This window comes from Sus scrofa, chromosome 4 (assembly GCF_000003025.6).
Source record: "Sus scrofa isolate TJ Tabasco breed Duroc chromosome 4, Sscrofa11.1, whole genome shotgun sequence".
Classification (NCBI taxonomy): domain Eukaryota; kingdom Metazoa; phylum Chordata; class Mammalia; order Artiodactyla; family Suidae; genus Sus; species Sus scrofa.
In genome coordinates this window covers 100928407-100955621 of record NC_010446.5, presented here as the reverse complement: position 1 = coordinate 100955621, position 27215 = coordinate 100928407, and the positions used below count along the sequence as shown (strand labels likewise).

General features: G+C 42.4%; 1 protein-coding gene and 2 long non-coding RNA genes across 4 annotated transcripts in view; 1 reads left to right on the top strand and 2 right to left on the bottom strand.

Annotated features, from left to right (window-relative positions):
- NOTCH2 (notch 2) overlaps positions 1–4100 on the bottom strand; it is a 200827-nt gene extending 196727 nt beyond the window's left edge. The window contains exon 1 of the mRNA XM_021090691.1: positions 3870–4100. The gene's annotated coding sequence lies outside the window, so the exon portion shown is untranslated. The remainder of the gene's footprint in view (positions 1–3869) is intronic.
- LOC110260433 overlaps positions 11814–27215 on the top strand; it is a 61950-nt gene continuing 46548 nt past the window's right edge. Inside the window, exons 1-3 of one of the 2 annotated variants that reach the window (XR_002343721.1) lie at positions 11814–12938; positions 15272–15428; positions 23685–23945. This is a non-coding gene — a long non-coding RNA (uncharacterized LOC110260433). Of the gene's footprint in view, positions 15429–23684; positions 23946–27215 lie in introns of those variants that run through there. The other variant, XR_002343722.1, reaches the window with a different exon arrangement.
- Positions 16223–23687, bottom strand: LOC106508402. Its single transcript, XR_002343719.1, has 2 exons — positions 22703–23687; positions 16223–21436 (listed from the first exon to the last, which is right to left on the bottom strand). It is a non-coding gene; the product is annotated as an uncharacterized LOC106508402 (long non-coding RNA).

Below are 27215 nucleotides of genomic sequence, written 5' to 3'. Positions count from 1 at the left end.
TTGCCCTATTTGCTGCTGTTTATATTGAGCAATTTGAGCTACACTTGTTTTAGGTGATTATCAAACCTAGCAATTTAAGCACAGTGCTGCTTTTAGGACTGAAAATCAAAGTCCCTCCTCAAAAAGATGTCATAACTGTATATCTAGAAATTACTTATAAGAAAACATAAAGTAGTTAAATTTGCTTATCAAATATAAATAAACAATACCACGTTGAGCACAGAAAATAAACACAAGTTCCCAGGACAATATAAGTATTGTATCAGCCAGGCCATGCTGTCCCCAACCTGACCCCTCTGCCCAAGCCACAGTCTGCCTCTTGCAGATGCAGCCCTGCCCAGTACTTGTGCCAATGAGAGCCAGATGTCATTCCAGTTCTTTCTCCAGAAGAGAAGGGAGAAATCAGGAAATAGTTTATTAAGAGCTCGATTCCCAGCACCTAACCCAATGCCTGGCACAGTGCCTAGCATATAGAGAACACTTGGTAAATATTGATTGAATGAACAAATACACTGCCACCCCCAGAGCCAGAATCCAGTGTGACTTGGGATGGATTTCACCTTTTCAGGCTTCTTATACATAGCACTTTTCAGTTTCCCTCCCTACATCTCCCCATGTATGTCTGACCATCCTAGCTGGCCCTTCTGATCCAGTCACCCACCCCTTGTCCCCCTTCCAAAACGCCTAGGGGGATCTCAGCATAGTCTGCAACACCAGCTGATGGGCCAGGGGTGGGGGAAGGTGGAGGTGGCCTGACCTTGTTACCTGGGTCCTACAGTTCCTTTTCCCTAAACTAAGGCCTGTTACAAGGGTCTCTTATATTGCCTAGGAACCTCATGATTAACAACACCTAGTCCTAATAGTAAGAATTCCCTCTTGGATTCCCGTTGTGGCTCAGTGGGAATGAATCTGACTACTATCCATGAGGATGCAGGTTCAATCCCTGGCCTCGCTCAGCAGGTTAAGGATCTGGTGTAGGTCACAGACATGCTCTGATCTGATGTTGCTGTGGCTGTGACATAGGCTGGCAGCTATAGCTCTGATTCAACCCCTAGCCTGGGAATCTCCATATACTACTGGTGCAGCCCTAAAAACACTAAATAAATAAATAAATAAATAAATAAATAAATAAATAAATAAATAAATAAATTTCCTCTCTCCAAGGTGTTGCATTGTTTCCTGATTCATTCCTCGAACACTATTATCAGAATCTTCTCCATTCTATGACACAACTTTGACTCTCTTTGCCATAAGATATTTTACTCTCATCTGTTTGGCAGTTAAAACCCTAGTATGAAATACACATTAATATAATTCACCATAAATAAGCTCAAAGCTGCAAGGGCTTAAATATACTTGGTCTGTTATCTCTTTTTTTCCTGAAAGAAATTGAAATTATTTCTCTCTTAGAAGAAATTCCCCTTTCCTCACTTGATTTTCATGGGCTACTTCTAGTCATGCATTGAATTCTGTCTCCCATGTTTCTAAACAATCTTCACATTTTCTTTCCTTTCCATCTCTTTTTTTTTCTGTTCTCATTTCCACCATATCAGTTAAGGTTTTTGTTAGCTCTTGCCTCAGCTTTAGCAATACCTCCTACAGGATCTTCTTACTTATTCTTATTATACCAGTTTATACTGGCCTTGGCCCTTATTATCTCTGGGGCCTGGGGCAAGTCACTTTTGCTCTTATCCCCAATTTCCTCATCTGTAAAAGAAGCATATGTAGTATGTACCTTATAGGGTTATTATAAATGCAAGAACATATTCTAAGTTCCTTCAGGCTATAAATACAGATGCTAATTAAAACATCTTAATTGTTCTAATCCTTCCCCAAATATTTGAGAAACTTACAAAATGGATGAGCTCAGTGACTATTAAATACCTTGTGCCAGACATTGATCTAGGCTCTGGGAACATAGCAATAAGCACATAGATCTGGACACTGCTTTCATGGGTTAACATTGTAGAGTAGGAAAAAGACAATTACTTTATTTTATGTTAATTTTTAGGGCCACACCTGTGGTATATATGTTCCCAGCCTAGGGACTGAGTCAGAGCTGTAGCTGCAGGCCTATGCCACAGCCACAGCAACATAGGATCCAAGTTGCGTCTGCAACTTATGCCACAACTCATGGCAATGCTGGATCCTTAACCCACTGATCAAAGCCAGGATTTGAACCTGCATCCTCATGGATACTAATCAGGTTTGTAACTGAGCCACAGTGGGAACACCAGACAATTTAAAAAAAAAAAAAAAGAAGAAGAAGAAATAAGAAAAATCATGTTACATGAAATGGTGATAAAAGCTCTGGAGAGAAAGCTGGGGTGGGTGGTACTAGGAGATGGAGTGGTGGGGTATTCAGTTTTCTTCAGGGTGTGAAAGTATTGTTTGTGGCAAACACCTTCATTGAGAAGGTGTTATTGAGTCATTAGCGGGCAGCTCTTACCTGTGTTCTTGAATCAGTCATGCCATCATTTATTGTTATAGTTAGCTTAGCCTGACAGTATGACGCTGGCTCTGACAGTACCACTGTGAGCTAGAAGCCCACACCCATGCCTCATTTGGAGACTTGCATTGTTCCCCTAGTCAACGATGCTTTTGAAAAACAGGAAGTAAGAGAGTCCATTTTTTTCAGCCTTAATGCTCAAGGTAAAATGTTACTGAGCTAACTGAAGTCAACTACCGTTACCTTGCTAGGAATCAGACAAAAATTTTTCTGCTATCACAGCTGGCCCCATGGTGCTAGTTTTATGGGAAATTTGGGGCTGGATAGCCCCTGTGATGTCTGTCAGCATCCTCTCTCCAAGTGAGAAAGGAAAAGCTCTTTTCCTGGATGCTACACTCAGTTACCCAACAAGTGATAGGCCCCAGGGCATTTCAGAGTTTCATAAAATGGCTCTTTCTCTTACACAGAGGCCCATCTTTGTTTTCTTCTGGGAAGACACACACAGGGAAGCTGAATGAGGCCCTGCTGCATAGCAGTCAGACTGGCCATGACTTTCTAGGACTAAAGCCCAGCCTTACTATTGCAGACTCCTTCCTCAACAGTCTGTGCTCTCCCTGGGGCTCCCACTGTACCTACCAGCCACTGTTTACCTCTGGAACTACTCCCAGACATGTCTGTGCACTACCAAAACCCTCCTGAAGCCAGGATTTGAGTTCTCCCCAGCAAACTCTTAGCCCCTTATAAATCAATGGATACCAATTATTGCTTGAGGGGAAGGGATACTGTTTTACTCTACATCACAGACATGGCTGTCTTAATTTCTGGCCCAGCTAGAACTTTATATTACACAGTAAATAGAAATACTATCTATAAAGCGAGTAGCAGAATTCGTCTATTTGGTAGGTGCTCAAAAATGAGTATCATAATTAGGTAGATAGCTGAAATTAGGGAATTATACATTTATTCTTTGTGATTTTTATTTTTTAAATGTTTTATAAAATTATCTTTTATATAATCAGAAGCAGACTCTTAAAATTAAAAACACACACAGACAGCTCTTGAAATGTAGATGTTTTCTTCCCCTCCTCTTCATCTAAACTTCTCAGAAGAGTAGTCTACACTCACTATTTCCACTTCCTCAACTATCTGGTTTCTACCCCCAACCATTCCTCTAAAATTGCTCTCACTGCTGCCACCAACTACTTCTTGATGTCATTCCCTCTGGAGTATGTTGGTGAGCTGGGAGGTACCCTCAGGTAAAAGATAACTTGGAGAGAGTGAATTTGAGTTGAAGGAAGGGAGCCAAGAAGCAAGATGTGATGCCATTTCATCCAAGCTGAAATTATGACCCAGAACCAGAGTTGAATCCAAACACTTACCTTGTCCAAGAGTCAAGCAATCTAGTTAGAAGCCAACTCACCTAAGCAGAAGAGAGTCCAGAAAAAGCCAACTCCAAACAGGTAATAAGCTGACAAACCAAGGTAGTCCCAGAAGGAAGAGTGCAAAGAGATGACAGGCCAAGAGGAATTCCAAACTCAGCAAGTTGGCAGCTGCATTTGGCTGGGTGTTCTGGGAATGCCTGATGAGAAGTCCTCACTTAAAAAGTCAGAGATGAGAGATGGGCTCCCAGGAGCACTCCTATACTGGATATGTCAACAAAGTGCCTGCCACACCCAACTTCCTCTTCAAGATGAAACTGCCCCACCCACAGCCCCCTGCTCTGAGAAGCAGAGCTAGATTTTTCTATACCAAGGATGGCTCCTGATTGGACAGGAAGTGGCCCCTGACATTAGAGCTGCCCCTCCAAATACCAGGGCTTAAATAGAAAATATGAGTTTGGTCCATCAGGTTCTCTCCTTCTAGGATCTGAATTGGGAAACATGGAAACAATGGGGCAGTCAACCATGGAAACTGAATTTGAAAGGATGTCATATGATGGAGGGGTGGCCATGGAGGGTCACACAAACCAAATCTATAAGGAAGCAGAACTGTGTGATAAGAAAGTAGAATTTGTGAATAAGTAGCAATTATGCAATAGAAAAAAAAGCACATGAAGGGTAAACAGAATTTATTGATTGGAATAGGAAAAAAGGAAGCAAACCTGCAAAGAGTAGCTGAGAAGTGGTGTGCCACTGTTCTGAAGATTCTGTCACTCGGGTCTCCTAAAAGCCACTTTCCTGCTACCCAGATTTACTAGGGCTCCTGTGTTCTTCATTGGGCCAACCCCAACTTCCTGTATTCCTGGGTAATATTTGTTGGGCACCTACTACTAGTTAGGCATGGTTCTAGGTGTTTGAGATCCATCAGTGAGTGAAACAAGAAAGTAGTTATAACAAATGCCTCATTACTTCTGGTAGGGTCTCTGTTTCAAAGGGCCAGATTCAAACAGTTCCTCCTGGCCTCACTCTTTCCCATGGTCCAGTTGGTGAGATCAGTCATGGTGTCATAATGAGTCTACTTCCTCTTGGGAATACAGTTCAAATTTATTCCCCCTCATTGCTGGGGTTGTGGCTGAAGATTTAGGAGCAGAGAAAAGAACAGAAGAAGCTGGGAGATTGGGCATGGAGGAAGTCAGCTGATATATGACAATGACAGCAAGGTGGCTGAATGCCCAGGCTTTAAATTAACTGGGGTTTGAAATTTGACTTTACCACTCACTCATTATGTGATCTTTGGCAAGTCAGTTTTCTCAGCTATAAATTAGAGATAAAATAGTATCCTCTCATTGCACTGTTGTGAAGATTAAGTGAGAAAATGTATGCAAAGCATTTAGCACAGTTACCTGGCCCATAGTGAGTACTCAAGAAATGATAGCTCTCATTGCTGGTGGTTATCAGCAATCCTCCAATTTTCTACAATAGGTGAGGAGAATGAATGTGCTGGGGGAGAATGAGATGGCATCCTATCCTCAATCCTTCTCTCTGAAAACTACTGCCAGCCAGAACTTGGTATACTCATCAAGATTCCTTCAAGTTGGTATGTACCTTCCCAAGTACTGTCTAGTTGCAGGAGTAACAATAGTGCAAGGAAGAGAGGGTACAAGAAAATAGTAAGGATGAAAAATATTATTGCACAGAGAAGCAGTTCTGAAAAAGGGAAACAATAAATCCTGAAAACAAAGTGTATGGCAGTGACATTAGCCAGAGTAGGCTGTTGTATGTGGGTGGTAGAAGAATGCAGGTATTCCTTCAGCTCTAATCTTATTGCCCATCTAGGGGTGGAAGGCAGGCAGATGGGGACGTGATAGGCCTAAGGGCTCTGAATCGAAGACTGTGGAAGTAGAAACTCCCTTTTACGCATCAGGGTACAAGTGGCTGCAGTGGATAGAAGAGCAATGCAGGGAATGAAGTATTCTTGTTTATAAAGTTGTCACCTCCAGGACATTGTCATGACTGGGCAAGAGGGCCAGATTAGAGATGGAAGTCCCAGAGGTGGAGTCCAGGAGGTGTGTGAGGATCAGAAGGAGCCACAGCTGTTCTTCAGGAAGGTCCAGGTGTGGCCATGGTGGTGTACCAGAACACATCATGCTGGAGAGGACCACAGATTGTGTTTTGGTAGAGGAACAGATGGGTGGCTGAGCTGATGCTGCATCCAGGCCTTCCTGGCAGAAAATACCCCACCCTACTCATATAGAGATCTTCCTAGTATTTCAAACCTCTCTGAGTTGCTCCGAAGAGGCCTGGATCTGGATTAGGAACACATGTACATGTCTGTAAGATAATGTGGGCTGAATGACTGTGAAATACTTAAGCCAGTCTCTTTCAAAGTTGAGTCTCTCTGCCGCCCTTTGAATTCAGGTCTGTTGCTGAGCATGTGACTGATAGAGCACCCAAGGCTCATAAAATAATGCAAGCACAGCATGAGCTGAGCTTCCAGGTTTGTACCAGCTGCTTCAGGCTACCACAGACTGAGCCCACAATCATACATTAGATACTGTAGGCCTTGAAGACATCCACACAGAAAGCCATTTTCTTTTTTTTTTTCTTTTTTCTTTTTCTTTTTTTTTTTTTTTTTTTGCTATTTCTTGGGCCACTCCCGTGGAATATGGAGGTTCCCAGGCTAGGGGTCGCATTGGAGCCGTAGCCACCGACCTACGCCAGAGCCACAGCAACGTGGGATCTGAGCCGCGTATGCAACCTACACCACAGCTCACGGCAACGCCGGATCGTTAACCCACTGAGCAAGGAGGGTTCTGAAAAAGGGAGGGACCGAACCCGCAACCTCATGGTTCCTAGTCGGATTCATTAACCACTGTGCCACGATGGGAACTCCGTGAAAGCCATTTTCTTTCACAAGTGGGTGTGATGGAGGACAGAACAGGGCCTTCCTGGTATTGGCAGCACCAGTCCCAGCAGTGTTAGGTTGAACGAAGCTGGGCCCAGGTTGCCTAGAATTGGCACACAGGTTAAGATGACAAACTCTGGAGCTAGAATGCCCACATTCAAATCCCAGTTTTTACGTTTTAACAACTTTTTAGCATGTATGACCTTAGAGGAATTACTCGTCTCTCTGTCTCAGTTTGCTCATCTATAAAAGAGCAATTATAATAACATGTACTTCTTAGGAAAATTATAAGCATTGATTTTATCAATATAAGACTTTACCTATATTAATAAATTCAATGTAGAAGAGTTTCTGGCACATAGTAAGTGCCTGCCGGCGCTATATCAGGGCAAAGGTGAAGGCAGTTTTGAGTGGCATGAAAAGCCACTGAGTGTCAAGCTCAGCAGGTCAGCAATTTCCTTCTCTTTCTAGGAGGTCATTACTAGGTCAGCTGCACAGAAAAGAACAAAACACCATCATGCATATTTTAGAATGTCTAGGCCAAATGACGAGGGACTCTCACTCCAGAATCATAGACACCTGGGTACCCAAACTGGAGTTGTCTGGAGACTGTTTTCGAGATGCTTATGCTTCAGGTAACCCAGGATTGCTAGAAGATTATAAGAGGCATAATTGGGCAGAGGACATGTGGAGATGTTCAAGGGTATATTAGGACATTCCCCAGGAAGCACAAAAACCATCCCCTGGACAGTCATCCAGGATACTGATCATGTGGTGCTGCACAGATCTACTGATTAGACACTTCTAAAAAGCCATCTTCCACTCTTTATCTTTCAAATGTAGCTGATAGAAGACAAACAAGGTTATAGGCACTCAGAAAGTCTAATTTCATGGATCCCCCAGAACTGCCCCAAGAGAATGAGGGGACTAGACAGGGTCAAGACCCCAGGAGTCCTAGCAGAGGCCCAGTTCTCTGCTTTTCTTCTTCACAAAGTGCCCCAATGCTTTCTTGGGAAGAGTATAGGATCAATGGATCCCAAGGCCTATGAATTCTTACTGAGTCTTAGATTATGGGGGTTGTGGTGCCCATAGGCTTGCCAGATAAAATACAGGACACTTAGCTGATTTTGAATTTCAGATAAATAATGAATGATTTCCTAGTATAAATATGTCCCAAATGTTGTGTGATACATACTTAAAAACATATTTTTTATTTATCTGAAATTCATATTTAACTGTGTGTCCTATTTCTATTCAATAAATCTGATAACCCTTGCTGGAGGGGTTGGGGTGTAATCAAGGAAGGGTGATGGATGTGTTCAGTCTCCAGGTGAACACAAAGAGTGCAGGTGCTGGAGCATTCTGGCACCCTTACCTCAAAGATGCCCCATAATACTGATTCATTCAGGTCAAGTCACTGGGAGTGGGCAACATTACCTACTCTAATGTTGTAGTTGGCTACCCTGTGGACATCAAAGGCTCTTACCAGTCCATAATGGCTGGTAAGTCCCATTGGGGCCCACAGTGTGGCTTCCTGGCTATAGTTGAACAGCTATTCAGCATCCTGCTTTCCTCACAGACATGAGAAGTACCACTTACATAAGAGTCTTCTCGTCCACAAATATAACGCTTATAGCTCTGTAAACTGCTGAAGCTGTGTTAAAAAGCATAGCAACCTAGAGGGCTCACCTGAAGACAGGGAGCCTGCTCTGACAACAGGCCTTGCGAGGCTTGGCAAGGTCTGCACAGCAACCTGTGGTCTCAAAGCCAACAGCCCCATTGTCAGTAATTACAATATCAATGGAGCAGATACAGCAACCACTATATGAACCCACATTCCTCATTTCAATTAGGGAAGCTGAGTTGCAGAGAATTATCAGGAGACACAGCCTCGTGGATTGAAGGACAGTGTTCTACCTTATTCCCTCAAGTTGGAAGTAGGTAGTAACCAAGAGTAGGCATGTGGCATAAGGCTGGCTTTCCTAAGTTGAGGCCAGAACCTCAGACATATATACACAGGTAAAGAGTCCAAGAGCCAGGTCACCAAGACCCAGAAACAAAGACCTACTCAACCAGGTCAGAAAGTCAAGGCAGTCTCTGGAGGTAGAGTTCAAAGAGTAAACCAGCGAAAGACTGGTGTTTCCAAAGTCAGCATGTAACAAGCCACCTACGGTTCATATTTTACTTCTGGGATTCTGGATGGGGAATATGGCTGGTTATAGATGTTTCTGTGAGGTTAGAGACGTTGTCGGGGACTAGGTCCAGCTATTAACACCCATAGACCTTCCCAACCCTGTTTTTCAAATACCCTGAAGCTGCTGCCTCTGTTAAACAGCTTTCATTGTCACTTTCTACACATGGCTTCTGAGATTTTATACTTCTCTGGTTTCCTCCTACTCGTTCCTTCTCTAAGGGATCTTCCTCTTCTTGATCCTTGAATATTCATATTCCTCAGTGTCCTACCCTTGATTCACTGTTCTTACCTTCTCTTTCTTTCTCTAGTGCCTTGTTCTAATTTGCTGTCATGGTTCAAACTAAGAGCATAACTGGTTGAAATGTGGGTTATGAAGACAAAGCACTTGGGTCTTCTTTGCAAAGTCCTAACTGCGAGACTTGGGTGAAGTTTTGTTTCACTTTTTTAAACTTCTTTAGGCTCCATAACCTTATTGACACAATGAGGACAAGTAACACCAGCTAGTTTGTATAGCTTGTAACGGTGATGAGGATCAAATCAGAAAATCTGTGTAAATTGCTTCACACAGTGCCTAGCATAGTAAGTGTTCCATAAATGTAATCATAATAACTATTGCTTATTGTTACTTATATGTGATTGAATCTTTAGATATTTGTTTCTAGCTTAGTACTCTCTTGGGAACCACACCCAAATATTCATCTTTCTACGTTTATTTCTACATGGTTGTTCATTGGGTCAAAAATAAAACGTGTTCTTTCTTTCTTTCTTTTTTTTTTGCTTTTATTAGGGCCACACCTTTGGCATATGGAGGTTCCCAAGCTAGGGGTCAAATCAGAGCTACAGCTGCTGGCCTGCACCACAGCCACAGCAACTCAGGATCCAAGCCACACCTTCGACCCACACTACAGCTCACAGCAATGCCAGATCCTTAACCCACGGAGCAAGGCCAGGGATCAAACCCACGTCCTCATGGATACTAGCCGGGTTCCTTAACCACTGAGCTATTAAGGGAACTCCAAAACATGTTCTCTTCTTGTAAACCTCCTCTCCTTCTCTGTTCCCTATGTCAGTCATTGTTCATCAGTCCTGGAATCCAAGACGTCATCCTTAACTCCTGTCTTTTTCTTGATGTTTGCCATCCATCTTTGCTCTTTATCAAATCAGTCATTAGAATATGAAAATTTTGCCTTTTTAATTCTTTCACTTTATGTTCTTCCTCCATTTCTTGATTAATACCTCTTGAAAAGACAGTGATTCAAGGCCAAGGTCCTGGTTCTGAGGACGTCCATGACTTTGGTGGCAAAGACAGACTCCTGTGGTAGGTTATACATTGTTCAGAATATTTACTTACTACCCCTCCCTAGGGGGCCTGTATGAAAAATGTACAGCTCTGCTCCACTGACATCTGGCTTGGCTATTGACTTGCATTGACCAACAGAATGTAAGCATATGGGACATGGGCCAAATCTCAGCAATTCTGAGCAGAAGCTCTGAGAATCATCATGTGGTTCTACCATTGCTCTTTTCTGTTATGACACTGCCAGGTCCCAAATAGGGCCTGCTCCGTCAGCCTAAATGATAAAAGAAAAAGATGAAACAGGGCATATACACAATGTTGTTGTTAGGATATTGGGATAATTTGTCTTTTTTTTTTTTTTTGTCTTTTTCTTTTTTAGAGCCACACCCGTGGCACATGGAGGTTCCCAGGCTAGGGGTCTAATAGGAGATGTTGGGGCCGGCCTACGCCAGAGCCACAGCAACGTGGGATCCAAGCCGCATCCATGACCTACACCACAGCCCACGGCAACGCCAGATCTTTAACCCACTGAGGGATCGAACCTGCAACCTCATGGTTCCTAGTTAGATTCGTTTCCACTGCGCCATGATGGGAACTCCGGGATAATCTGATATTGCATCATAACCTAGCCTAAATTGACTGATTCAATTCCTTTCAGGATTATTTATTGAGTATTTGAAGCTAATCCACAATGATACGGATATCAGTGAGTCATAATGATGTGAGGCATAGTGTTCTCCAGCAAAGTGAAAAATCTGGATGTGCTGCCAAGCATCACAGATACTTCACCCATGAAGAGTCTTCTTCTGGTCAAAGTTCTGTTTGACAAAGTAAATTTTTACCATTTTGAAGATGTTAGTAGGTCTAGGAGTTTCCAAAAGAGGCCAACAAAAATCCAACTTAAAAAAAAATCTGTTTGGTATGTACATGATGGGAAAGGGGACAAAGGAAGAGCTGACTAAACTCAGAGATGTCAGGGATTCACAGAGCCGCATGCTGAAAGGAAATAACACGGCTGTGAGTTTATTTATGACCTACTTCAATATATTGGAAGAAATGTCAGCAATTTGGGGGATGGTAACATAATTTGACAGAAAAACAGCTTCACTTTTCTAACTCTACCACAAGCCCAAATCAGCTTGGCCATTTCTAGGGCACATATCTTTGCTTGGCAACAATAACAGTAACAATAACCATAGTAATAATAAATGTTGCGTATGTTGAACTGCGTTAGCTGATCAAGAGATGTTAAATAGACCATTACTGTGCCATTCTGCATGGCAAATTTGTGTATTAGCAAAGCTCTTCAAGATTAGTGTATACTCAATATTAATGCAATTTCTAAACCTCAGCATATTGACATTTGGTGTCAGTTGATGATGCAGGGTCTGTCGTGTGCATTTTAGGATGTTTAGCAGCACCCCTGGCTTGAACGGTTAGATGCACTCCCACAGTTGCGACAACAAAAATGTCCCCAGACATTGCCAAATGTCCCCGAGGTGTTCTGCTCTGAAGGAATGATGCTGGTGGTGGGAACAGAGAGGCCATGGCATACTCAACTGAAGATACTTCCGAATGGATAGGCCTTTGGTTTATCTAATCAGTTCAGGTGGTTAGCTCTTCACTTTGCTCATAAATCAAGCCAAGCCTGCCTCAATTCCTAGTAACAGCGATTGATTGGGTACCTAGTGTAGACAGTAAACATAATTTGCATAGTTCGTATAACATGGAGATTAAGCATTGGCTTTGGTGTCAGACAGCCTGGGTGAGAATCCTGCTGTTTGTTTGCTGTGTGACCTGAGGTAAGTCTCTTTACCCCTCTGCCATCGTTTCCTCATCTGTGAAGGGAAATAACACAACACATTTGAACTAACCTAGGGTTGTTGAGAGAATTCAATGAGCCAGTGCATGAGGTGCTTAGCACTGAGCTGAGGGTATGGAAAATAGTCAGTAGATGCTTACCGTTATTCTTAATCCTTACAACAGCCCCACAACCAAAGCAACACCATCTCCACTTTATACATGTGGAAACGAATATTCAAAGAATCAAGTCCAAAATCACACAGCTGCTAAGTAATTTGGCTGGCAAGAAGAGGAATTATGATCAAACTCCAAAACCGAAGTGTTTGTCACTATACCCCAGGCCTGAGACAGGTTAAACCTAGGAGGAAGGGTTCTCTCTGAGGGATAAAAATCGGAACTTGTCCACTTGGCTTGTTGTTTTTGCATATAGTAATGGAAAGACCCACCGACTAGCTGTGAGAACTTGGGTGAGTCTCTCAAACATCCTGAGGCTGTTTACTCATCTGCAAAATGGACACAAAAACACCTGCTGTGCGCTTTTCACGGGTGGTGGTCAGAGTGATGTGAGAAACAGTACGCAGCAGAGCGCTGTAAAACTGTCAAGTGCTCGACAGTGTCGGGTTGGATGTGTGCTCTGGGGCAGGCCTCACTTTTCCTTGGTTGCGTCCAGCGGCTCAGCCAAAGTGAGTTTTGTGGGGGCTCCCACTGTGGTCATTGGGCCTCAGCTGCAGCAGTCGGGCCTAGAGGCCCATGGGTGCCTCCCCAGGGGGCAGAGGTTTGGCCGTCTTCACCTGATTCCAGGGTGGGCAATCTGGGAGGTGACCCCCAATGTGGATGCAGCAGCTGCTGCTCATCTGTAGTAAGTCAGCGACCCGGACAGATGAGGTGTCCGTGGTGACCTTCCTGCCTCGGTGAGTGTGGGAACTCGGGGCTTCCCAGGGCCGGGGGTGGGAACGTAAATGAAGTGGTCCCTGCTGAAGTCGGGCTTTGTGTCCTCCCTTTGCTGCCCTAACCAAGGAGGAGGCACAGGCATGGGGCATCGTGGAGGCTCCACCGCAAGGGTGCCAAGAGAAAAAAGCCTGAACTCTGGGATCCCAGGGTTGCTCTACCTCCTGGCACTGTCCTGACTCCTGCAGAGGTGGACGTTTCCTGCCAAAAGTCCCACTGCGCCACTGTTTGCTGTCAACAAGGCAGAGTCTGAAATATATCACCCTGGTGGAAACTCTCCTTCCCTCCCTCTTCCGTCTGTATTCTGTAGGCAATCATCTGGGGAGAGCAGGAGTCGCCATCTCTTTCTAGCAAAAGACAGCAAACGTTTTCATTTGTCTGCAGAAGTCTTGGCCTAAGATGGTCTATTCATGATGAACCCCTATGTTTGCTACTTTTTGCTTTGACTGGCTTTCTATGCCTTTCTGGTATGTCCAGAGTGATTCTGCGGCAAAATCCTAAAACATTTCAAGTTCATATTGGTGTCTTCTCACCTTTTTCTCTATTTTCTTTCTCTCTGTCTTTATATTGGCCAGCACTTCCTGCCTTTAACAGATGTGCCAGACACCATAAAGGTGCTGGGGATATATCAGCCAGCAAGCAGGATAAAGAGGATGAGTTCCCATCACTTACATCCCAGCTGGGGAGACAAATGCTGGACCAGCATTCTCACAAGAAGGTGTTTAGTGTGCTGTGGGTGCCTGTATCAGCAGGTGCAAACTCAGACCTGGCTAAGGAAGGCCTCCCTAAGTCTGGAAGCAGAGGGGAGGCAGCATTTGCAGAAGCAAAAATGAATAGCACAGCTGCTTGTGGTACAAGACCTGGGCCTGGCCCTCCCCCTTGAGCAGTGCTTCATGTCTAAGCACTTCTGCCTACTCACCCACCATAAAACTGCCATGTATGCTGTTCTTCTGAGGCTCTGCTTTTTTCCTTCCATGATTGCAGTCTCCACTGATAATTTCCTAAAATGGGCTTGGAGCCTGGAGACTTAGATTCTTAACTGAATTCCACAATTTAACTGTACAACTTGAACGAGTGACTTAGCATCTCTGAGCCATAGTTCCTCATCAGTAATATGCCAATAGCAACACTGAATAGCCAGCTCCCAATGTTAAGTAATTTATTGCATTTAATCCTCACAAATTTAATCCTCATGAAGTAGGTAATATTTTTATCCCCTTCTATCCTCTCAAAGGGAAGTATGAGTGTGGCACTAATGTGGAGGTGCTTTGTAACCATTAAGGGTTAATGCACAATTGACATAATATTACCACAGTGTTCACAAGTGCGTGTATAATGAATAAATTCATTTGTTAAATGCCACAACAATTCTGGGATACACATAAGTAAATGAGGATCAAGATCTTTTGTGTCTGCCTCCCAAGCAAACCAAACAAAAAGCAGTAGCAAGAACAAAGTGTTGTCATCACCAAAAAGCTAATTGCATGTAGTGACAAACCACTGAAGGGAGAATTCCACAGATGTGACCCTAGAACCTCTGAAATTTACAGTCTGATGACCACCACTGCCTGGAACACATATGCAGGCAACAGACCGAAAGCTCAGAATCAACTCAGGAAGAGACACTGAGATTGTCTCAAACCTATTGCCCACCAAGGGTATGAGTTTTTCAGGAGGCTACATGAGCTGGGAGAAATTCATAAACTTACAGCAGAATTCAAGGTTAGGACTGGAGCCAGAAGGGTCTAAGTTTCTAAGTTTTTTTCTCTTTAGTACGTGTCCCTCCACTTTCTATCATTTTATCACAGCATTTTTTTACTCCAAAGCCCAATTCCAGGAAATTATTTATACATGATAATACATTGTCATAATAATGACAGATTCTTAAATTATCAAGTTCTGAAACCATGGACGTGTGTAGCAAAGTAATAGGAATATATATGTTGCGCCCTCATGCGCCTGAGTATGGGCTTTTGTGTGTCTGCTGTGAGTGCGTGAGTGTAGCTTCCTACACTTACACTCCCCCACTTGGCAAGCAGTGGTGCTGGCTTCCCCTGAAAGTAGCCAGTGTGGGAGAGAATCAAAAAACAAATGAGGTGAAAGAGCAGAGCTGTGGTTTGATACTCACGGATCCAAATGAAAGGCGATGAATAAGAAAGTCAATGAGCTGAAAATGACCTGAGTTAAGGCACCTCCTAGGGACTGTACTCCCTGTGAACAATTGTAATAGACATTTGTTTAAGCTCTTTTAAAGTGCTTTGAAACTTTAATACCCATTTCTTCCCTCAAAATATAGGGAGTCTATTGGGGAAGTTAAGCGCACCTTCTGGGTTCAAGTCCAATGTCCAACACATTCTGCCATTTCCTGGTGGAATGATATCGGGCAGGTCACAATCCTCTAATTTGGGAAGAGTGCTGTCTACCTCAGGAAGTTCTTGTGAAGATAAAATGTGGTGAGTGTCTTTTTAAAAATTTATTTCTTTATTAAAATATAGTTGATTTACAATGTTGTGCCAATTTCTGCTGTACACCAAAGTGACCCAGTCATATATATATATATATATATATATATATATATATATATATATACACACACACACACATTATTTTTCTCATATTGTGTTCTATCCCAAGAGATTGGCTGCAGTTCCCTGTGCTATACAGTAGGTGAGTGTTTTTGGTGGCATTTTATTGGCTACAATACAGATCCCCAGAGAAGTTAACTTCCTCTTCTGCCCCCCACCCCCACCTCCACCCCCAGCGAGTTAGCAGCCGGGCTGGGGAAGCAGTCAGGCATCCCGTCTCTGGCCTAGGGCTCTTTCTACTCAGCCACGTGGAGCACCAACTCCACACTGAAATAATTTTCAGGTCACAAGTGATTTTTGTATGCATGACCTCTTTAGCTTGCACTTCTCTGTCAAATCCACACACTATCAAGCTCAGAAGTCTGAAGAAAACATTTATGTAGGAACTTCTGGAAAATTGGTTTAGGTCTGGGGTGGCCTGAGGAGACCTAAAAAGATATGCGTGATGGGGGAGGGGGGAAGACACCCTTTCACACCCCCTTCAGTTGTGGACATGTAGATTATTTACTTTGTGGATTGATGTAACTCAATCTTTAATCCCATGTTGGCTACGCTTTACCACTCCCCTCCACCATCAGTGGGTGTGTGCTCAAGCAATGTAAACTCAGGAAAGTAATGCAAAACCGGGAAAGTAAATCTACTTGTTGCATCTTTCACCCACATCAGCCTCCTCCACTCTTTTTATTTCACCCCTCTCAACCATTAGAAAACCAGAGATAAATGCTTTTTCAGTTTTCTTTGCTCAACTCCCATTATAGAACCAATCGAAAGACAACTGGGCTAGAAGTCAGGAAGTCAGTGGCTTTAGGGATGGCATTGGTTAATCACAGGCCCTCAGCAAGTTAGATCAGTTCTTCAGGCTTTCGTTCCTCATCTGTAAAACATCAAAACAAAGCAAACAAAAACAAAAACAAAAAACGAAAGGAGAATTCACAAGTCCCTCCTCTTTGCATAGTACCTTCAGTTATGTCCCTTTATTTAGTACTTTTAAAAAACCCTGCTGGGTAAAAATTTTGATCTGCATTATGCAAATGAAGAAAATAAAGGGGCAGAGAAGCTAAGTAAATTGCCCCAGTCCCAGGTGGCAAAGAAGAACCTGAGCTGAAATTTGAACCAAGAACCATTTGATACCAAATTTTATGCTTGTGCTAGTAATCCAATCCAATCCAATCAATCCAATACAATCCATAATGCTTACACTGCCTTGTGAGCACAATTAATCAATAGTTGTCTGAGTTTGTCACAGTGAGTCATTCTTGTATGCCTTGAGGTCTTATTCTGAGTGGGCAGAGGACTTAAGATTTATTACAGCTCTTGTTTGGTCAGCTGTACACCTTAATATTATAAGAAGTAGTTTTATTGCCATCAGTGGGAATTTAATACTTACTTTCATCTTAAATGCCTCTTCCAATAAGGAAAACATTTTGTTTGAAGCCCTTCTTTTCCTTGGAAGCTTAGTATTTATATAATTGACTTTACCTTCCATTATTGAAGAACTGTTCATTAAGAAACCAAAGATAGTTCATATTTATCTATTTAAAAGATTCTGACTCATATAGAATCAAGGAGTAGTATGAAGGGTACCTGATTTCTGAGAAGAGGGAGGATGAGAATATTGGGGAGGAGCACAGGACATGGAGGTCCCAGCTCCTCACCATTGTGAGGAGATTTGTCCTTCTTCCTCCTGTTCTCAGGTGCCTCTGAAGTTGGACTCAAAATAAGACCTTAACATGTCTCAACTGTACCATCACTGTATCATGGCTGGGAGAGCAAAATATAGTGGAGTGCCCTTTACTCTACAGGAGCAGAGACAGGTATGCTAAGTTAGCTGTTCCTTATGTAGTCAGCCAGGTATATCATCAAGCCTATTTCCCTCATGTAGATGCTTCAGAAGATGCTCAATAAGTATGTGTTAAATAAAGGAACTGGACAAGGCAGGGCAATAGGGAAGACAATTAGGGGAGCCTAGGCCATCACTGGATTAAATATCAGTTAGTAATTTAAATCTACCTAAATCATGTGATAGTACCTCCTTGAGAGCAGTGACCGTATTTTACTCATCTCTGTGTTCCCTAGGACTTAGCCTTGTATCATAGGGGAAAATATCAGTTAGTAATTTAAATCTACCTAAATCATGTGATAGTACCTCCTTGAGAGCAGTGACCGTATTTTACTCATCTCTGTGTTCCCTAGGACTTAGCCTTGTATCATAGGGGCGCCAACATTTCTATGGAATTGAATCACCTTTAGGGACTCTTACAATAGTGTGGTAAAAACACCCTAGAAGATGGTATGTGGTGGAGGGATGAGAAAAGGCTAAGTGGTTTGAAGGTGGTAATGGAAAGGACAGTAACAACAATTGTATGATAAACCCCAGTGCTGGTGGTAGACAGAGCTCATGGAAAGGAATGATGCCAGTGCTGGTGAAACCGCAGCAAACACTGTCCAGGAAAGGGCTGTGGTGTCTGAGTCCTCTCTCTGCTACCCCGGGGGTGCCAAAGTAGGGTCCATTCACACCAGTACTTTAGCGAAAGTGATTCCTTAACATTCCACTCAGTTCTGTCTCCATAATATCATAATTCTCACTGATCACGTGATTTTTCCCATTTTTCTGTTCTCATATACAGCCCCTTCCTGGGTGCATGATCCTAGGATGAATGCCAGCTTCTGCTTGGATCCAGTACCACACCCCTCTTCTCTCCAATGACAATTTCTCTCCAGAGGGTTGGGCAGGGGTTTCAGATCCCCATGACTCTTCGCTTTGCTCTTTCAAAGACGTCCATGCTTACTGATTCCACAGTGATTCCTTAGTCTACACTGTGACTGACAACTTCTACTAAAGAGGAGGAAAACGTATTTTTAAAAAATCTGTAGTGGGACACCTCCTCTGGTTAAGTTAGGACAGAGAAAATAGTAATGCTTCATAGATTTCTGGTTGTGAGGTCATTGTAGGAATTGACCCAAGGATGGTATGCATAGGAATAAATTCATGGCTTTGGTGGAGGGTGTTAGAGTGGTTTAAAGTCTGGAAGGAGCAGTGTCCTACATAGATGAATAAGACAGGATTTTTTTTTTTTTTTTTTTTTTTTTGTCTTTTTAGGGCCACACCCATGGCATATGGTGGTTCCCGGGCTAGAGATCAAATTGGAGCTATAGCCATTGGCCTACACCACAGCCGCAGCAACAAGACAGGAAATATTTTTGAACAGAGTAGGAATGTGGGAAGCATTTGGATGAGAAAACCAAGAATAAAGAAATGCAGAGAGCTTCAAAGTCCACATTTAAGGTTTTGGAGGATAGTAATAACTAATATTATCCACCCAGTACTCTTCTAAGCTCTTTAATTATACTACTCTATTTAATCCTCACAACATGGCTAGGAGGTAGATATTAGTTTTATCCCCATTTTATAGAAGGGAAAACCAAGGTACAAACCTATGGAGTAACTTACATACAACTAAGTGGTAGAGGAAGCTGGAATTTGAAGGTTAAGCTGTATCCAAATCTAACATTTCTTCAGCCCTATGTACCTAGATCTGGGGTGACCCCAGGAGACCTAAAGGGCTGTTAGTGACAAGCCAAAAATATCCTGTCACACCTCCTGCAATTGTCAACGTACAGATTATTTACTTTGTTAAATGATATACAATCTTTAATCCCATGTTTTTTACACACATCCTTCCCACATGCACTGTAAATGTGTATATGTTGTGGTATTTATATATTTAAATACAATTTACTACCAGTCTTTAAGGAGATCATGAGATCATGCCTCATTCTTACCTCTAGTTTTTAGCATGGTTTCCATTCATTATTCCTGAGAGGAAATGAGGCAGTCCTTCCATTTTACAGATGGTGAAAGTGGTTTGGAGGAGGTCAATGGCTGGAGCAAGGTCACGGATCAAGTTAAGGGCATTTGACTTAAATCAGGATCAATAACCTCTGTCCTTCCAGCCTGAGCCTCAGAGGGTCTGCCTGCCCTGGGGCCTGGGCCGCATTCCAAATTGGGTAATCTGGTGCGCGCCGCCTGTCTGAAATTCCCCTTGTGGTTTTGCTCACATCTGGTGTTTTTCACTTCTCTTTCTAAACACGTGCTTTGATCCTATTGCTGCTACAGCAGAAAGATGTCCATGGTTCCAAGGAGCATAGTTAATTTACTGAGAGGTGAAAGATACTCCTCTCAACAAGACTTCTAAAAATAAACAGAATCAGGGCCTCACCATGTCATGCTTGAAGCACTTCCCGGAAATCCCCAAATTTAGTAACTTCTTCACAGTGTCTTTATAGCCCCCAAACCTCTAATGTGCCTGGACTCCAAGCTCCGCGGCTCTTCTCAAATGCCCAGCAGGTCTGAAGTCTTGTGTTGTTCTTCTTGGTCATTCTTAAAGTAGACAGGGTGACATGTGGTTAACTGCCTTCCACAAGAGTTCTGTGGTTGTATTTCTCCATCAGTCCACAGACACTGGGTTGAGAGCTATGTATATTTATTTCCAGAAAATCTTATCTACAACTAGCTTTCTTGTTTTATTTGTCTTATCAAGCTTTGTTATTAATTTTGCCTTACCTTAATAAGTCTGTTTCTTATTTATAAAAGCATTTTCCATTACATAAAAAAAATTAGGGGAAAATAAAGAATAAGAAGTAATCCACAATCCTAGTACTCTAAGATAATCATTACTAATTATTTGGTTTGTTTTCTTCCAGATTTATTTTCCTTGTATGTGCGTGTGTATTTTTTGTTTTCGTTTTTACATTGCCAGAATCATATTTACATGCAATTTTTATATCGCCATCTTTTCAATTTAATATTATGTTATAAATATTTTCCCATGTTGCTATATAATCTCTCATACATAAAATATGAAAGGGGGCATGCAGGTTTTGGCAAAAAGAGTAGGCAAAAGCCAGTAGTGACTTACCATAAAGGCATGGACAGTGAATCTCATTTGTTGGGACCCAACTCTTCCCTAAGTTGCTGGGATTTAGGATGGGGATGGAAAAGACACAGCTGAGTATGAAGAAGTAAAAAAGCCCCCAATTTTGGAGACCATGGATTAATTAGTCATAAATGTTCTAAATTCAAGATTTGAGACAATTAACCCTCCCTGCTCAGATTAAGGCAGAGGCAAAGCCAAATGTTTTGGTAGCCTCTACCTAAACAGCCTCCAGAAAAGAACATCTTATCACAGGTGAACAGAAAGAGGGTGTCTGGGGGACAACTATTCTCGAGAAAGAACATCTTCCCATGGGCTGTGGAAGGATATGTTACATTGCCCACACCATTCCCAGCGTGTTTTCAGAGAAGAAATGACAAGGCAGGGCATCCTTCCTGTCAGAAGGAATTGTTTGGCCTTTTGACTATGTGTTCTACTTTGTCTTGGTCCTGCGTTCCTTTTCAGGCCCCAACCCCAAACCAAGAATGGATTGCTATCCTCGTTTAAGCAATCTTCTGCCAATCAACCTTCCAAACTCTCTTGCATTTTTTTAATGACACTCCCAAGCCCTAGGTGTCCAGCCAGATCCTTTGTGGCATCTCACACCCCACACCCACCCTCGTCACACATGGAGACCAGTGCTTAGCAGCATCCATAGGCCTGGCTTAGCAGTGTTGGTGATGCCTCCTTTTAAGAACTGAGTAATCTCCTAATAGTGAACAGAAGAACCACAGGCTGTTAGGCTCAGCTTTACTTCTTTGGAGCTGCTCTCTCTAGTCTAGGGACCAACTGACTTACTGTGTGTCCAGGCGTTTTAATTCTTACAACAATCCAGGAAGATTGGTTTGGCTGTTCTTAAATTACAGATGAAGCAACTGAAGCTCAAAGATTTGTCTGTGTAATAATATATCCTTGCAGAGATGAAGAGAATTGAGGAAATACCTAAAGGTGCACGGGAAAAATACAAAGCAAGATTACTCATCATCCCCCACCCCTAAAGAACCTCTGCTAACTTCTGTATATGTTTTCTTTTGTTTGTGTGTGTGTGTGAGAGAGAGAGATGGATAGTCTCTAACATATATGAGTTTGTTTTGTTTAACAAAATTGGGATTGTACTATTTCTATTAGTTTTCTAGGGCTACCATAACAATGTACCACAAACTGAGTGGTTTAAACAGCAGAAATGTATTATCTCACAGTTCTGGAGGCTGGACATCTAAGATTAAGGTGTTGGTACAGTTGGTTCCTTCTGGGGTCATGAGGGAGAACCTGTTCCAGGCCTCTGCCCTAGTTTCTGATGCTTCTCTGCAATCTTTCTTGTTCCTTGGCTTCTGCTGCCAATCTCTGCCTTCATCTCCACATGGTGTTCTTTTTACAAGAACAACAGTCATATTGGAATAAGGACCCACCCTACTCCAATATGACCTCATTTTACCTTGAATAATTATTTACAATGACTCTGTTTCTGAAAAAGGTCACATTCTGAAGTCCTAGGGTTAGGACTTCAGCTTATGAATTGAGGGTTGATACAATCCATGACAACTCTTTATGTAATACCTTATCTTACTTTATTGTTTTCACTTACGAGTCTACTGACAAGCATATTTTTGTCAGAGGAAGGGACTAGAATATGTAGATGGTGTGTGTGGGCAGGGAGAGAAGACCTGAGTGGGGCACCATGCTGGGGAGGAACCCAAAGCCGTGGGGAGAAGGCAGGAAATGCGAAGAGCATATAGAAAGTGCAGGAGAGCAGTCAGAACACTGACCAGCCTCATGGTTTGCTTGCCTCACATGTTTTCTGAGGGTTTCTCAGAAACTTGTGTTTGAAAAGGACTGCGCCATCTCTTCCATAGTTGGTTCCCGACCATGTACTGATATCCAGCTTGGAAGAGACCCTGGAAGGAGGACTTGAGAGAAACCAATGGAAACCGTCATGAGGGAATAAGTGTGAGGGCAGGTTAGGAAGGTGGATGTAGAGGGTTTGTCAACTAGGAAGCTCTATTACATGATAATTAAGAAGTCCTACGTAGAGTCAGAGAAATGTATAATCAAAGTGTAGCTCCGACACTTATCTTCTGTAAGGTCTTGGGTATTATTACTCAGAATGTCTAAGCTTCAGTTTCCTTGCCTGATAATAAGGGTTGAATAAGGATTGTTGTGAGAATAAAACTGAGGTGATGAATGTAAAGTACTTACCAGAGTGCTTACCTTAGTGCCTGGCATGAAGAAAACACTTCATTCATTCATCCATCCCCTCATTCAACAAATATTTAGTATCTGTGGTTCAAGGGACTGAATTGAATGCTCAGTATAAGGTAGTAAACAAAACTGACACAGTTCCTGTCCTCATGGAATTTACACTCTAGAGAGAAAGGTAGATAAGTAAGCAAATCAGCATACAACGAAAGCCTCTAATTAAACTGCAGAAATAAGGTGACAAAAAACACGAGTTCTAAGACAGAAAAGAGGGAAAATTTGATTTAGTTTTGTGGGGGCGCACTTGGAGGAAGTGATAGTAAGCTGAGACCTAGAAGTCGAGTTGGAAATAGGGTGGGGTGGGTGGGGAAGAGCTCCCAGGTCGAGGGAAGAGGCGCTAAGGCAATAAGAGCTGGGTGCGGTAGAGGAACTGAAAGAAATGTCAGTGTAACATAACGGGAGTCTTGTGAGCTTGGGGACCCGGTACACATGAGGTGGGAGACAGGCGCCAGATCTTGCAAGCATCCACAGGTCTCTGGGGATGCCTGTTCTTCAGTGGGGGGTGGAGAAGGCAGCCAAAGAGGGAATTAGAGAGGTGGGAAAACCAGGAAGTTTGAGTGACACAGAATATAGGGGAACTAAGGGGGTTGGGAGAGAGAGAGACTGAGACAGAGAGACAGAGAGACAGCAGGAAGCGGTTTTAAGAGTCAAAGGCTTAGAGAGGTTGAGGAGGATGAGGACTAGACAGGACCAAGGGTTTAGCAGGTAGGAAGTCCTGAGACCTCAGAGGTAGCAGGTTCAGTGTGATGGTCAGAGTGAAAGCCAGATTTCACAAGGTGAAGAAGCAGCCTGTGGTAAGGAAGTAAAGGAAGAGAAGGAAGTGAGCGTATGTTCTGCTCAGAAGTATTGTGAGGAAGGAAAAGAGTGAGTTGGGGTGATAGCTAAAGGGAGAATTTCTTCTTTATTATTTTATTTTAAATGGGTGACTTTTCAGCATTTTTTTAAGCTGAGGAGAAGGATGCAGTGGAGGGAGATTGAAGATAGGAAGAGAAAGTAGAACTGAGTCAGCTTTCAAGAGCCTGCCGTCGAAGGTAGGTAGACTCTGGTGTCTTGATAGGACCACAGACCTAAACAGTGTGATTTCAGTCATGGAGATGGTTAATCAAAACTCCATAGAATGCATTTCCATGTTTTTAAATTAAAATTATAAGTCATGGAATTCCCGTCGTGGCTCAGTGGTTAATGATTCCGACTAGGAACCATGAGGTTGCGGGTTCAGTTCCTGCCCTTGCTCAGTGGGTTAACGATCCGGCGTTGCCGTGAGCTGTGGTGTAGGTTGCAGACGCAGCTCGGATCCCGCGTTGCTGTGGCTCTGGCGTAGGCTGGTGGCTACAGCTCCGATTGGACCCCTAGCCTGGGAACCTCCATATGCCGCAGGAGCGGCCCAAGAAATAGCATAAAAAGACAAAAAAAAAAAAAAAATTATGTCATATTTTTAAATTTTGGATTTTAAGATAATAGGCAGTTAGAGTAAAATTTTAAGAAATTTACATCCAGACACAATTAAGAAATTATTCCACTGACAATTTAGTGCTCTCAATATCCCCTTTATAACATAATGCTCTTTTTAATTTTTTTAATTTGATAGAATTGTTTCTTTGCAATTTCCTGGATCATTTCCTTGGGTCACAGTGCTCCTAGATTTCAGGTCAGTTTGGCATCAATAGCTTGTCTAAAAATTTTTAAGTCTTAATTTCCCAATTGCTTAGAATTATGGAAAGACAATGGCCGGGCTGGGTTGATGGACTTGAGATATAAGTTTTTCTTTAGCTCCCCAGCTTCTTTCTCAGTTGGGAATGCTGGCATATTCTCTATCTCACCCCCTTCCACCCCCTTCCTTCTTCATACAGCAGAATAAAAAAGATCAATTACTAATTTTTATTTAGTTATTTATATCAACCTTAAATATGCATGTAGTTTAAAGAGTCGAATAGTTCTATATTACTAAATAGTAGCCCCCAACTCCACATCTCTCCCCATTTCTCACTCCTCAGAGGAAATCACTTCTAATGCTATAACTAACTCTTTTTTTCTTTTTTGAATCACCATATCTCTAAATAGCTACTTAATCTATTGACTTTCTACTGTGGGAAATGGGGATTTAGCTCTCACCCCTTCCACACCACACACACACATATTACATATATTTCCTGGACTTATATACCCATAACATCATTAGGTTGATACACGATATTTACATTATTTTGACCAAATAAATACTGTTCACATCTGCGCTCTATAATAAATTATGATCATTTTCTTGAAAAATATTTTGCTTTTTCTGGAGTTAATTGCCTAGATTTCCTAATTTAATGTCACTAATTTAAGCCCTACTGTCCTCCAGCTATGTAAGTCTCCTCTCAATGTGTTCAAACAAATCTGGTATTCAGTGAATTTCATCTTCTGGAAAGCTTTTTCCCAAACCTTCTGCTCTGCTCCTATCTGGTTGGATGGATGTCTAGGGTTGCTGTACAGCTTGGATCCTCCTTTCCCACATCCTGGGGATTCCCTTCACCTCTTGTGTTAATTGCTCCAGTTCTTGGATTCCATCTCTTCCTCTTTTTTGATTCACTCCGTTGTTTAGGTGGAGCACATCCTCCATAGTTTCCTAAGAAAGTGTGCAGGAAAGATGGAACAGCTGCCATCAATGCCTCGAGCATATTCCCTGGCACCTACCACGGCCAGGCATTCTAAATTTTCAGCACAATGTCTCTGCCTGAGGGCCTTTTCTGGCCACTGAAAGTTTGCTCAGGAAGTATTGGTGGATTAACCCCCTCCTCCCTAGAAGTAGCCCTTAACCAAGAACTGATGAGAATTGGTAGATAAATACCCCAGCTTTCTCAGCTCTGAATGGAGATAACTTCGAGGCATGATCTCAACACTGGTCTCCCAGAGTTCCCCAAAGGAATCAAGGCCCAGTCATTCAAGTAACATGCTGGATATGCTGGTTTCCTTGTTTTACTTCCCCACTGCACTACAGGGGTTTGCTGGGATCAGCTCCCAAATTAACGGCTTTTATTCTATCTATATCTTCTTTTCCCCATATCTTATCTTTTTTCTTTATTTTCTGCTTTCCGGATCTTCTACTGAGTTTTTTAATTTCTGCAATCATGTTTCCATTTCTAAGATCTCTTTTTTGTTTTCTAAATGTTCCTTTTAAAAAGTAGTGTTTGTTTTATTTCATGTATGTACTATCCCCTCTAATCTCTCTGAGGATATTAATAATTTTTTGTTTTCTTTTTCTCTCAGAGATGCTGCTGTTTCCAAATGATCTTTAGGGCATTTCTCTCCAGGGCGTCAGGCTCCCAGAGAATGCTTTATTATCTCCATGTCAAGATTGTTCAACCTATGTGAGGAAAGAAGGCAGGGGGTCTCTAGGCGGCCCTTTTTTTTTTTTTTTTTTTTTTTTTCTTCCCAGTTTATTGTCTTTTCACACAACTGGGTCTAGTGCTCTCTCTGTCTTCTCTCCTACCAGAAGAAAAAAACCTTTTCTGGCCGTTGAAAGGGGCACTCCACCTGACAGCAGCAAGGGGAAGAAGGAGTCTAGGGACCTCGTTGTTTCTTGAACTGACTTTCAACTCGGGCTACTGTTTTAACCACAACTTTACTCACAAAAGTACTCACAAAAGTACCCGGTGCCTCCAATCACTGAGCACGTGGAGGGTTCTGAAATGCGCAGCAAATTGCTATATCTTTCTCTTTTGCTGGCTTAGAATTCAGCTTTCTCAGGTCTCTTGATTCAGTTATCACTAATTTATCTACATTCCAGCTTTTAAAATCATCCCACTCTTGTCCCTTTCATGTTCTCTTTGCAGGTTTAGCCTTTTTCCTAGGATCTTATTTGCTTATAGCTGCATAAAGAAACTCTGGAAACGTACATGAGAAACTAGTAACTGGGCTTACTTACAAACAGAAAGAAGGTGGACCTGGGCCAATGGGAGACATGAATGAGGGAAATGTTTTTTTCTGTGCCTTTTTTATATTTTTTGGCTTTAGAACCACGTGAATGTATTACTTCATCAAACATTAACTTTTGGTTGAGTTCTAGGAGGGAGTATAACACAATGCATGTGTTTCATCTGCTGTCTTTAACCAGAAAGCTCAAGTGCTGTTTTTCTAAATAAGCAGCTTCGATGTTGGGACCATGAGAAGCTTCCCAACCAAAAGCCCTTTTGAGCAAATATATGGGCAAATTTGACTCCATAAAGATTAAAGATTTTTGTGAGGCAAAAATAAAATAAAATAAGAGTTCCTATGGTGGCACTGTGGGTTAAGGATCTGGCTTTGCCACTGCTGTGGCATAGGTCACAGCTGAGGCTTGGATTTGATCTCTGGCCCGGGAACTTCCACATGCCACAGGTGTGGCCAAAATAAAAAAAATTAAATTAAATTAGGAAGTCAGAAGACCAAAAAAAATTGGGGAAAAATATTTGCAACAAACACGATAAAGGGCTAGTTCCCTTAA